This window comes from Nicotiana sylvestris, chromosome 1 (assembly GCF_000393655.2).
Source record: "Nicotiana sylvestris chromosome 1, ASM39365v2, whole genome shotgun sequence".
Classification (NCBI taxonomy): Eukaryota; Viridiplantae; Streptophyta; class Magnoliopsida; order Solanales; family Solanaceae; genus Nicotiana; species Nicotiana sylvestris.
The window spans coordinates 12,034,667-12,047,794 of NC_091057.1; positions in this window are offsets into that span (position 1 = coordinate 12,034,667).

The following is a 13,128-nucleotide window of genomic DNA, read 5'->3' on the forward strand; positions in this document are numbered from 1 at the left end:
ACGTAGGAGTGTGATCGGAATTGGTTTTGGAGGTCTGGTGTAGAATTAGGCTTGAATTGGCGAAGTTAGTATTTTGGCGATTTCCGGTTAATAGGTGAGATTTTGATCCGAGGGTCGGAATGGAATCCCGAGAGTTACAGTAGCTTTCTTATGTCATTTGTGATGTGTATGCAAAATTTCAGGTCATTCGGACGTGGTTTGTTAGGGTTTTTGATCGAAAGCGTATTTCGGAAGTTTTTAGAAAACTTAGGCTTGAATTCGATGTGAATTGATAGATTTAGTATTGTTTGAGGTATTTTGATGATTGGAGCAAGTTTGAATGAGGTTTTAGGATGTGTCAGTGCTTTTGGTTGAGGTCCCGGGGGCCTCGGGTGAGTTTCGGATGGTCAATCGGACCATTTTTGGCTTTGAAAAGTTGCAGATTTGTTGTTCAAGTGTTGCAGAGATTTTGGCCTTCGAGATCGCGTAGGGTGTGTCGCGATCGCGTAGGAGGAATTTGGAAGGCAAGAATTTAAGCCTTCGCATTCGCGTTTGAGGCATCGCGTTCGCGTAAGGCTATGAGATGGTTCTTTGCGTTCGCATGAAGCTTCCCGCCTTCGCGTATAAGGATCTGTGGTTCAGGGGTCATTGCTCTTCGCGTTCGCAACTGAGGTCTCGCGTTCGCATAGTTTGGAAAAGGGAAACAATGCATTCGCAGTGTAAGGTCGTGTTCGCGTACGTTGAGGAGTCTTAAACATCGCGTTCGCAAGCCCTTGGTCGCGATCGCGTAGAAGGAAATCTGGTCAAGATAAATTTGTGCATCACGAATGCGAGTATTTGACCGCGTTCGCGAAGAAGGAATATCAGAACTGGGCAGAAAGTTTATAAGTCATTTCATCCGCGACTTTGAGCCATTTTTCCTCTATAGCTGAGTATTTTGAGAGCTTTTTGAATGTGATTAAAGAGGGACTCAAGGAGAATTGATTGGAGGTAAGATTTTTGAACATAAAACATGATTCTATTGTGAAATTAACTTAGAAATTTCATGGAAAACTAAGCCTAAAATTGAAGAACTAGGGCTTGAGAAATTAGACTTTTGATTTGGGATTTGAAGGACCATTTGGGGTCGGATTTGAGAACTTTTGATATATATGAACTTGTGAGAAGATAAGGAATCTAATGATGTGAAAATTTCTGAGTTTCGAGAAGTGGGCCCGGGGCTCGGGTTTTGGTAATTTCGGGATTTGTGCCCGGTATTGATTGTTTTCACTTGGGCTTTATTTCCCTAGCATATTGTGATGTATTCGTTCTAATTTTGGATAGATTCGACGCGCATGGAGGCCGATTTGAGGGGAAAAGGCGTCGCGAGCTAGGGATTTTGCCGGTTCAAGGTGAGTAATGATTGTAAATGATACTCTAAGGGTTTGAAACCCCGGATTGCATATCGTAGTGCTATATTGAGGTGAGACACGCGCTGATAGTGAGCGTGGGGTTGTTTACTATTGGGGATTGAGACTTGGTCCGTCCCGATTGATGATTTTACCGCGTATTTGATTGAAACCTGTTTGTTAGCATCATGATTTGGGCTGATTGCCATATTTCGGCTTCGTGCTAACTATTTGAACCCTCCGGGGATTTTTATCACTATTTCCTCGTTGTTTTGACTTATTACTTGAACTCAGTCCTGTTGATATTTACTGTTTTACAAACTCAGCCATTGTTACTCATATTTGAAACTTAAATGATATTTCTAAATGATGTTTTGGGCTGAGAACTACTGTTTTACTAATGCCCGAGGGGCTTGTGATGATTTTCGGACTGAGTGGGGCTGAGGTCCATATGTGAGGATATGCTGAGTGATATGAGGCTGAGGGCCTCAGATACTTTTTATATGCCACGAGGTGGTTTGAGTGATGTGAGGCCGAGTGCCGAGTGATGTGAGGCCAAGTGCCGAGTGATGTGAGGACGAGTGCCGAGAGATGATGCCACAAGGTGGCTTGATATAGCGCTTGGGCCGTAAGGGGCCTCTCTGGAGTCTGCACACCCACAATGAGCGTGGGTACTCATCTGATCTGAGAGTGAGCCCGAGAGGCTGATATTGTTCTGAGAGTGAGCCCGAGGGCCTGATATTATTCTGAGAGTGAGCCCAAGAGGCAAACCTTTATGTGTTGGGCAAACCTTTATGTGTTCATCTTTCATATTTACTTGGCATTTTACCTGTTATACTGTGGTATTTGTGCCCGAGGGGCAGATGTTCTATGCTTATCAGCACTATCTGTTTTGTATTCATTTGCGTAACTGTTGAAAAAGTCATTTTCGAAAAAGGGTTTTAAACTGAGCTAAGATATTTCTAAAGATTTCACAGCTTCATTGCTTTTCTCAAAGGTTTTACACTGCTTCTATACAGCATGTTGGTTTGCCTTATGTGATTTCTTACTGCTCAGTTGTTGTTTACCTTTATTACTCACTGAGTTGGAGTACTCACTTTACTCCCTACATATTGTGTGCACATGCAGGTATTTATACACCCGGTAGTGTGTTTTGGCTAATTAGTGGTAGAGTTATCGGAGTTTAGCAAGGTGGTTGCCAGCGTTCGCAACACCGTTTTCTCTCCATTTTGTTCATCAGTCCTGTTTTTGTATATTTCAGACCTTGTAGTTATATTATACTCTAATAGATGCTCGTGACTTGTAACACCCCGGTTAGGGCTGTGCCGGGTTGGGTTTCCATTTTGTTATCTCTATTTTCGCTAAATATTGCTATTGAATCATGTTTGAAGTATCTTTATGTTATTTAACTGTTTAAAAGAGGTGTTCTATTTTGATCTGGTTGGCCTTGTCTTCACGAGAGGTGCCATCACGACCGGGTTCGGGAATTGGGTCGTGACATTGGCTTACCTAGCGGGTTGGGTTAGGTGCCATCACAACTAGTGGATTTTTGGTCATGATAGATTGGTAGCAGAGCTCTAGGTTCATAGGTCATATAAGTCATGAGCAAATGTCTAGTAGAGTCCATACCTATCTTCGAGAGGCTACAAGGCATTTAGGATATACTTACCATCTTTCTTTCCTTATCGTGCGGCATTGATTCAGCTTGAAGCTTAGTACTTTAAATTCCTTCCATGCATTCGTATGCACACTTGAGCGCTCGGTATTAGTTGTGCATCAACGGCTTGTGATTCCCTGGATGAGGTGCGAGATGTGATTTTTGTGTGTTGATGATGGGTTGGTCTGGAGGACTTGAGGCCGGGTTTTGACTGTAGCTTGAGCAATGAGGTGTTGATTGTGTGAGCATGTGCTTTTAGATTTAAATGTCTGGAAGTGTCCCTATTAGTGGAATTTTTAGTTGGATGGCTACATGATGAGTATGATGTGACTATAAGATGTGTCCATATGATTTGAATGTGACAGGAAGGGTTTGCTTGAGGTGTAGAAAGAACTATTTGGTGCTTGATTTCCATCCTGATTTGATGTATAGTCTCAAGTTATGGGTGTTTTGAAGGATCCTTTCATGTTGTTTAGTTTAGGAGCGGAGTGGATTTTTATGTCGTGATATGAGTTTAGACTCAGGAAGATTAAGTTGTTGCGTAATAGTTGTGATTGTGGAAGGGTATAGAAAGATGTCAGTTTGATGCTAAGCAAGTGGGTTATCTCCTGCGGGATGTCCTGAGGTTGTGTGATTCCTATGTTGTTTTGTTGAGTGTTCTCTTTTACTAGTGAATTATATGTGGTGCAATTTGAGATTGGATCACTTGTGAAAGTTGGCTTGATTGTTACGAGGATGAATATGAGATTTTTAAATGATTTGAGTTATTATATGGTTTTCGTTACATGAGTTTATGAAGGATTTAGTTAAATCCTATTGCGGTGTTATGCCAGTATGGGGTGGCTATTGTAAGTTATAAAATGTTTTATCCCTTGACTTTGAGCCAAGTAGGGGAGTCTGCTATCGATGGGTTGGTTGCCCGATTATGTGTTGTATTGGTTTCAGTTTGAGGTATACTGGTGAATCAGTTATGGATTCTAAAGGTCGAGATCGGGGGGGGACTCGAGTAAAGGAAATTTTGGATAAGGGTTGTATTATGCTTTATGGGTATATGATAAACATTGGATGATTGAGTTGTTATTTGTAAAGGATGTAGCGTACATGGGATAGGGATTCACTAGGTTGCTTAGAAGAGTGGATTACTTCCTTGGGCGTGGTTGTGCTAATGGGGCACTGGTTGTTCGATTCGTTTGATCTATTTAATTGAGACATAAGAAGAGTGGAACACTCTCAAGAATGGTTCTAATGGATGTAAGATTTAAATGTGGCAATTAAGAATTTTATGAATTTGTACGTGGCTAGAATCGGAGGGTTATATTGGATGGTGTCGAGACTTGCAGTATTTCTATTTGTGGATTCTACATCTCAGTATCAAGAAGGTAAGATGAACAACTTAAAATTCACAGAAGGTCTCTTCAGAGTGGGTATCTCGATTGTGGTACTTTTATGGTGCTTAAGCGAGCATTCAGCGGCTTATGAGCTTTAGGGCAGTGTGATTTTATGCTAGGGTCTCGTGTGGTGAGTCTTGGTTAAGGATTGTGGTATTATAGCAAGGAGAAGTATCAATTAGAAGGTAAGTCAGAAGGAACTCGGAGAAATAGAACAGATTAGTAGTAGGTTGGATCGGCATGATAATGGATATGATCAGTTCTTTGGGTGCTTGTGATGTGGTGGGTTTCTACAGGTGTTTCGTGGCAATGCTCTTGGGTTTTTGGTGACCTGTGTAGCTTGGTTGAGTTAGAAGGATTCAATCTTGACGATTTGGTTTTGTGCAAATGGGATTCGGAGAGTTCTTGATGGTTTCTACCTCGGTTAGAGATGTATATTTCCTACTGGCGTGAGGAGCATGTGATGTATAGTGATTTTCTTTGGATGAAATCAAATGGAAAGTTCTTGTCTAATTAAGTATGCAGTTTCTTATGACTCGGGGTGGAATACGAAGTTCTCGTATTTTTCGTATGATGGCATGGTATATGCGATGTGTTGTGTAGGATTAAGATTTGCATGTGTAAGGTCACAGTTCAATTTTGAAGGGAAGGTCAAGTAGCATGGTCAGTTTCAGATGACTAGGTAAATGATATTACTATCTGGTATGGCCTGATGAGAATATACACTTCAGAAGGGGCAATGTGTTTTGATTTATGGATATTTCATTGGTATTGTGGCACTCTCCTGGTTGATCAACTGCTGATGTTCAAATTTTTCTTTGTGGTACAGAAGAATTATAGAAGTATTTGTTGTGGGATGATCGTGCATTGGAGAAGTGTTAGACATTCAGGCGGTGAAGTTGAGATCAAATATTGTGATTCGTGTCTTCTATGGATTTGGAGACTGGGAGTTCTCATGAGTAGATTGTTTCATGGTTGTGGATTGTGAAAATGTGGACAAGGTTATTCAGAGGATAGTAAGTGTTTTAGTTCAGTCATTGTGGACTTTTGGAGGGTTATTTATCTATTATGGGTGACCAAAGTTGATTTGGGGTTCATTGGTAGGTTCAATATGGATGTGTGTTCTACACCCAGTCGGATGAGTTGACTTTGTACTTTGTTGTTGAGGGATGTGTCATTCGGTTAGGGTTGAGCTTACTCATTTTCTAATATGTTCAATGAATTACCCTTCTATACTATGATGGGTTGTGATTCGTTGGTTATATACACACACGATGTGGTTCTATTTGGGCCTTATGGCAGAATTTGAGCAAGATGGTATTAGGGTGTTGAATGATTGATTGTGCATTAATTATGTTCATTCTGGACTATGGTATTGAGTTATTTGCTTCTTAGTGGTTATGGTCATGCACTTTTGGTACTAAATGTCAAATTGCGCATGGTTGTTGATTTTTAGCATTGTGATTTGAGGTATTTCATGTGGACCAGTGTTTGGATAGGATCGTGCATTGCGGCAAAGTTATGTTGGGATATGATCCTTTAGGTTAGATTCATGGGTTTTGGTTATACGGTGTGTGATAGGTTCTTAGCATTACGTTGTGGCGATACCTATTGAGCTTGCGAGACAGTTCTCTCGTCTGAGTCATTTTCCATGATTGAGTACATTTGGAATGTTGCTTATGGGTGCACGGATTGCGCGAGTTGCGGCTTTAGATTGTATTGATGTGTCGTGTCACTATACTGGTTGTGTTGGATGTGATGAGGTCATCGTACGTAGAATGGGTGCTATCGGATCTAATTGCGGTATATTTGGAAGGATGTTGTTGTTGATCGACTTAGAAATATCTATAATTCCTATCAAAGGAGAGTGAGTTCCACAACTTGTTAATGTGATGCATGGTTATGAGTTTAGGCGTGTTTCTTTCATCATTGGCTGTGTATGAAGGTGTTAGAACGAGGCTTTGTTTGATAAGAGGTTTATTACCGGTATTAGGTTATTTTGAGCAGCTACAGTGATTAGAAATTACCGCTATGAGTATTTGAGTTTTGAGGTATATCATGTGATTACATCATGGGTTACAGATATGGCTTGATACATCTTATTCAGACTTATACAGTGTGTAAATGCGAGATTTTGATCTTATAGAAAATTTCGGATGAGGAAATCGGATTCTAAGGCTTATGGGCTAGGTTGGATTAGGAAATTTTAGTCATGTTGTGTTATCAGACCTATATGAGATATGAAGACGTGGGATCACCCCCGGGTATGTGCATGGTAAGGTTACACTACGGTTGATGGCTTTGAGAACAGTTATGGGCATGTTCGAGGTCGAACGTATGTTTAGGTAGGGGAGGATGTAACGACCCGATCAGTCGTTTGAGTGTTTGCACTTCGCTCGGTTGTTTGAGGGCATGAGTAGCTCCGTATGATGTATTATGACTTATGTGAATCATCGGTTTTGGTTTTCGCGTTATTCGGAATTGATTTGGAAGAATGATTCTCAGCTAGAAGCTTTAAATTTGAAAGGTTTGACCGAGTTTTGACTTTTTAGAATTTGACCTTAGATTGAATTTTTGATGGTTCCATTAGCTTCGTTGGGTGATTTTGGACTTAGGAGCGCGTCCGGATTGTGATTTGGAGGTCCGTAGTAGAATTTGGCTTGAAATGACGAAAGTTAGAATTTTGGAAAGTTTGACCGGGAGTGAACTTTTTGATATCGGGGTCGGATTCTGATTCCCAAAGTTGGAGCAGGTCCACAATATCAAATGTGACTTGTGTGCAAAATTTGAGGTCAATCGGACGTGATTTGAAAGGTTTCGGCATCGATTGTGGGAGTTTGAAGTTTCAAATTCGTTGATTTCGAATTGAGTGTGATTCATCGTTTCAATGTTGTTATGTGTGAGGCCTCGAGTAGGTCTATCTTATGATATGGGACTTGTTGATATTTTCAAAAGGGTCCCGAGGGGCTCGGGTGAGTTTCAGATAGGTTTAGGCTGCGTTGCACTCGTTTTTCTTATGTTTCGACGTCGTTTTTTCAAACATAAATTGTACCACATTAAGCAAATGAGCTCTGATTTCTGTTTTGATTGAATCATTAGATCCGTATCGTAATTACGGAGCCATAGCAAAAAATATCATCGAATTCATCGTATGAGGAATTTATGGTCATTTTACTAAGAATTGGGTTGCCAGATTTTTTCCAGATTAATTACAAAATTGCCACTGAATTCGCATTTAAAAATCTGCACTATTTGCAAATATTGGAACCAACATATATCCTACATTATAAGGTCAAATGGAGTGATTCAAAAACCTAACTTGACTAAAAGTTCACAGGGAATCCGTTGGAGGCATAAAAAACGAGTTTAGGGATCGTTTGGCATGAGAAACGAGGCAGAATAGTTGGCAAAAAAATATATAAAATAAATGTTTGTTCATTTGGTTATATTTTGAGTTGGGAGCTTGGATTTGGGCGATTTTAGGGGCGATTTTCACTATATGGATTGGGGTAAGTGTTCTCCACTAGATTTTAGTTATATTTTATAAATCCATCTTCATTTTTGGGATTTGATTGATTATTTCAAAGTGAAATTTGTGGGGTTTTGCCTAAAGTTTCATAAAGTGAATTTTTTAAGTTTTCAACATCGATTCGGAGTGGGAATTGGATAAAATTAGTATGGTTGGACTCATAATAGAATGGGTCGTCGGATTTTGTAAGTTTTATCGGGTTCCGAGGTGTTGGCTGGCTTTTTGGCCGATTTTGGGCTTTTGATTAAAGATTCGACCTTTTTCAATTGGTATTGGTTCCTTTAGCAATGTTTGATATATTTGAGTTATTTTTGGTTAGTTTTGAGCCGTTCGGAGGTTGGAACGCGCGAGATGGCATTTTTGGAACATCGCTTGGCTTGCTCGGTATTGGAATTGGCTTGTTCGAAGTAAGTAACTCTTCTAAACTTAGTGCTAAGGGCATAAAACCCAGAATTACATGCTATGTGATTGGTATTGAGGTGATGCACATGCTAGGTGACGGGCGTGTGGGCGTGCACCCTGTGAATTGTGGCTCCGTTGTTTCCATGGCACTGTATAGTGGCCCTATCTTGTTGTTATTTGTATTTTCACTATGTGTTAAAGTAATTGAGTTGTCAATCATGCTAGATATCATATTAGGGTTTATGTCGATACTATTGGGACCCATAATGGTCATTTATTGCTGTCATCTTACTGATTTTACTGATATGTTCATACTCAGTCATATTCATGCATTCATATCATATCTCAATCTTAGTTGTTATCTATTGATACATCATATCATTGTTGTCGGGCTAGTTTCATGACATTGTGAGCCCGTGAGTGAGACTAGAGAGATTGAGGACTGAGTGAAGCTGACAGCCTGATTATGAGTGACAGTTATGGAATCGGGCTACACGTCGCAACATGTTATATTGATTGCATTTTATGGGATTGGGCTGCACGCCGCAGGGATATAGAGCTTGAGTTGAAGTATCCCTTCCAGAGTCTGCATACCCCTAGTGAACGCAGTCGACTATGTATATATATGTATACGGATCGGGTTGCACGCCGTAACAAGCCGTATGGCTATATGTATAAGGATCGGGTTGCATGCCGCAACGAGCCTTATGGCTATATGTATATATGGATCGGGTTGCACGCCGCAACGAGTATTGTACAGTGCTGAGTGATTGAGTGTGCTGAGTATTGATCAGGGTAAGAGATAATGCGAGACAGTGAGGTTGAGTACTCTGAGAGTGTGAGTACATGAGTTCATCACTGAGAGGCATTACATTTTTCATGTGTACTTGAGATACATGCATAAAGATGTATTTTCTTTTGCTGACCGATTTTTGTGACATTTATGATTTTACTTGTATCTTAACATGTAGGCATTGAAATATACTTTCCTCATGCTATCTGAAAAATGAAACATTTACCTAATGAAAAGTTTCTGGGAAAAATTTCAGCTTTCAAACTTACTCATATTTTTTACGATTTCGGTAAAGGATTTGGATTTTCACTGATATACTTGAAAAGCGAAAATATTTTTGGAAACTATGAAAAGGATGAGCATTTTATCTCTGAGCTATTTCTTTATTTAATTGCTTTACATTGTTATGAATTGTTGTTGGCTATTGGTGTTGGACCCGACCTATGTTCCAGCTCGTCACTACTTTCAACCTAAGGTTAGGTTTGTTACTTATCAGTACATGGGGTCGGTTGTACTGATACTACGCTTTTACACATTGCATGCAGATGTTGGCTGCTGAGGTTGTTGTGTTCGATGAGAGCTGAATTTGAAGATGTATCTACGTTCCGGTTGTAGCTGCCTTTTGTTCATGGTAGCCTTAGATTTTAAAACTTGGTTTATGTACTTTTAAAACAGAAAGTGTATTTAGTTCATATCAGCTTTATAAACTCTATTCTTAGAAGCTCATGATTTGTACTACCTGTCCTTGAGAAAGGTATAGGATTCAGATAATTCCTTTATTTAATCGTCTTTTTAAATATTATTAAAATTGGATAGTTATTAGTTAGCTTACCTAGCAGGTTGGGTTAGGTGCCATCACGACTAGTGGATTTTGGGTCATGACACTAACAATCCAGCCTCAGGTTTCCTAGGCAAAGCATCAACAACCCTTTTTCTCAGTTCTCTTCTTGTATTCAATAAAGAAATCAATGGCCATAAGTTTAGAAATCCCAACCACCTCAAAATCAGTATGAATGTTTTGGTCTAAAAGGTACTTTAGAGCCTTTTGATCTATCTTGACAATAAATCTCATGCCTAACAAATAATGAGACCATTTAGTAACAGCAAAGATGATAGCTAAGAGTTTCCTATCATTCACAGACATTACCTGATGCCTAGGGGCCAAAGATCTACTAATGCAAGCTATAAGGTGACCTTGTTGCATCAAAACAGCTCCAATACCCTTCCCACTAGCATCAGTCTCTACTATAAATGATTTAGAACAATCAGGCATGGCCAAAACGAGAGCAGACGCTAAAGCTTGTTTGAGTCTGTCAAAGGCTATTGTGGATTCTTCTGTCCATAAAAATCCATCATTCTTTAGCAACTTATTCAGAGGTTTGCAAATTAATCCAAACCCTTTTATAAACCTCCTATTGTACCCAGCTAGGCCAAGAAATCCTCTCACCTGCTTGACGTTATCAGGAATTGGCCATTACTGCTCATCTATAATATTTTTTGGGTCAGTAGATACCCCTTCCTTACTGATAAACTGACCTAAGTACTCAACCTTAGACACTCCGGAAGCACATTTAGAAATCTTGGCATATAGCTGATACCTCTTCATCAATTCAAACACAGTTTCAACATGTTCCAGATGAGCAGTCATACTTTTACTTTAGATTAGGATATCATCAAAAAATACAAGAACTAATTTCCTTAATAATGGTTTAAAAACTGAATTCATTAAGCTTTGAAATGAAAAGGGTGCATTAGTTAGGTAAAAGGGCATAACTAGAAATTCATAATGATCTTCATGTGTTTTGAAAGCTGTTTTATGAGTATCTTCCAGCTCGTAAATCTATCTTAGAAAATACTTCTGCTCCTCCTAACTCATCAAGTAAATCCTCTATTATAGGGATAGGGAACTTATCTTTTATTGTCAATTGATTAAGCTCCCTATAGTCAACACATAATCTCCGATTTCCATCCTTTTTTACAACCAAAATAAAGGAGCCTTCAATTCCTCATAATAGTAGAGTAGTCCCACACAAATAATATCCCAACTTTTTACCAATGGATAACTGTGGACTTTGATCTATCCTAGTAGCTAGGGATGCCATCACCCTTCATAAAAACACACATAATAAAGATTTCTAACTTTTCCTTTTCCTTTCATTGGATCATTCATTATATAGTTTGAATCCCATTGTTCTTGCCAGCTCGTTTCATGGAATCTTATTGTCCTATTCCTGCAATTCCGAAGTTGTATTGTCACGATCCCAAATATCCCGGTCGTGATGGCCCCTATCACAGTACTAGGCCAGCCAGAAACAACATAAATAATACGGAGATCATTTATAAATTCACTTTTCTAAAGAGATTAAGTCTCAAAGCTTTCATTTTTAAAATATTAAAGAAATACGCAAAATAAGTACGAAAATACATCAACCCAGCCCGAATCTGGTGTCACTAGTCATGAGCCACTATATACAACTCAACATTGTCTGCTCAATACGAAACAAGTCTGAAATATATAAAACACTAGGATAGGAAGGAGGAAAGTAGGGCTGTGAATGTCGTGCAGCTACCTTGCAATCTCCGGATAAGACTCTGAGAGTGCTGGAAGCTCTCACTCTGATGCTCGGACACCTGGATATGCACACAAGGTGCAAGGAGTAAGATGAGTACGCAAACTCAGTAAGTAACTAAAGTAAATAAAGTGTGAGTGCAGTGACGAGTATTTAAAATCATATGCATACTTATCAAGAAAATCTCAACAGAAATATCAAGTCAAAATCTGCAGTTTAGTAGCCAATTATCTCGTCAAACTCCATTTTTCAATTAAAAATCCTTTAAAGGTATTTACTCAACATTTTTAAACAGAGGCTCAGTATAAAAGAAGAGTGAAAGCAGAAGAATGTCATAAACAAGCTCCTCAGGCAAGGTATCACTCATAAGTATAGCCTCTCGGGAAAGCCTCTCTGTCACTCGCGACATAGCTCTCGTCAATCAGTACTCACACTCACCACTCCGGCTTAATATATATCTCATAATAATAATAATAATAATAATAATAATAATAATAATAATAATAATAATAATAATAATAATAATAATAATAATAATAATAATAATAATAACCGATGCGGCATGCAGCCCGATCCATAATATATAGTCGACTATGCTCATTAGGGGTGTACAGACTCCATAGGGGATCCTACAGCCCAAGCGTCATATCGTTGCGGCGGGCAGCCCGATCCAATACATATTGTTGCGGCGTGCAGCCCGATCCATATAAATATCGCTGCGGCATACAGCCCGATCCATAATTTATATATATAATATCGTTGCGACGTGCAGCCCGATCCATAATATATATATGTAATCCTCACCATTAGGTTCTCAACCTTTCTCAGTCATTAACCTCATGGCCACTCGGGCATATCAGTGAAATCCAGGGAACTCAGCCCAAACAGTTTTCATATATTAAAAAGTAGAGTGATGAAACCGGATTTAGACAATAAACATGTAAAAGATGACTGATGATATGCTTTCAAATCAAAACAGGGTGAGGAAAGAAGTAAAGTACCCCTAATGGTCTAAGCAGGTCGGCACAAAGGCCCCAAACATGGCATTCAGCCCAAGTTATCATATACAATATATCAAAATATGCAACTATACAACTGCCATGGGACGGACCGAGTCACAATCCCTATCGGTGCACGCCTACACGCTCGTCACCTAGCATGTGTGTCACCTGATTTATCAAACAGTACAAAATTTCGGGGTTTCATACCCTCATGTCTAGATTTACAATCGTTACTTACCTCAAACCGGATAAAATACTACTCTGCGACGCCCTTGCCTCTCGACTTGTCCTCAACTAGCGTCGAATCTATCCAAAATCAGAATCATAACATCTATATACGCTAAGGGAACAAAGCCCACGTGAAAATAATCAAATTACATCAAAAATCCCAAAATTAGTCAAACCCGACCCCCGGGACCAT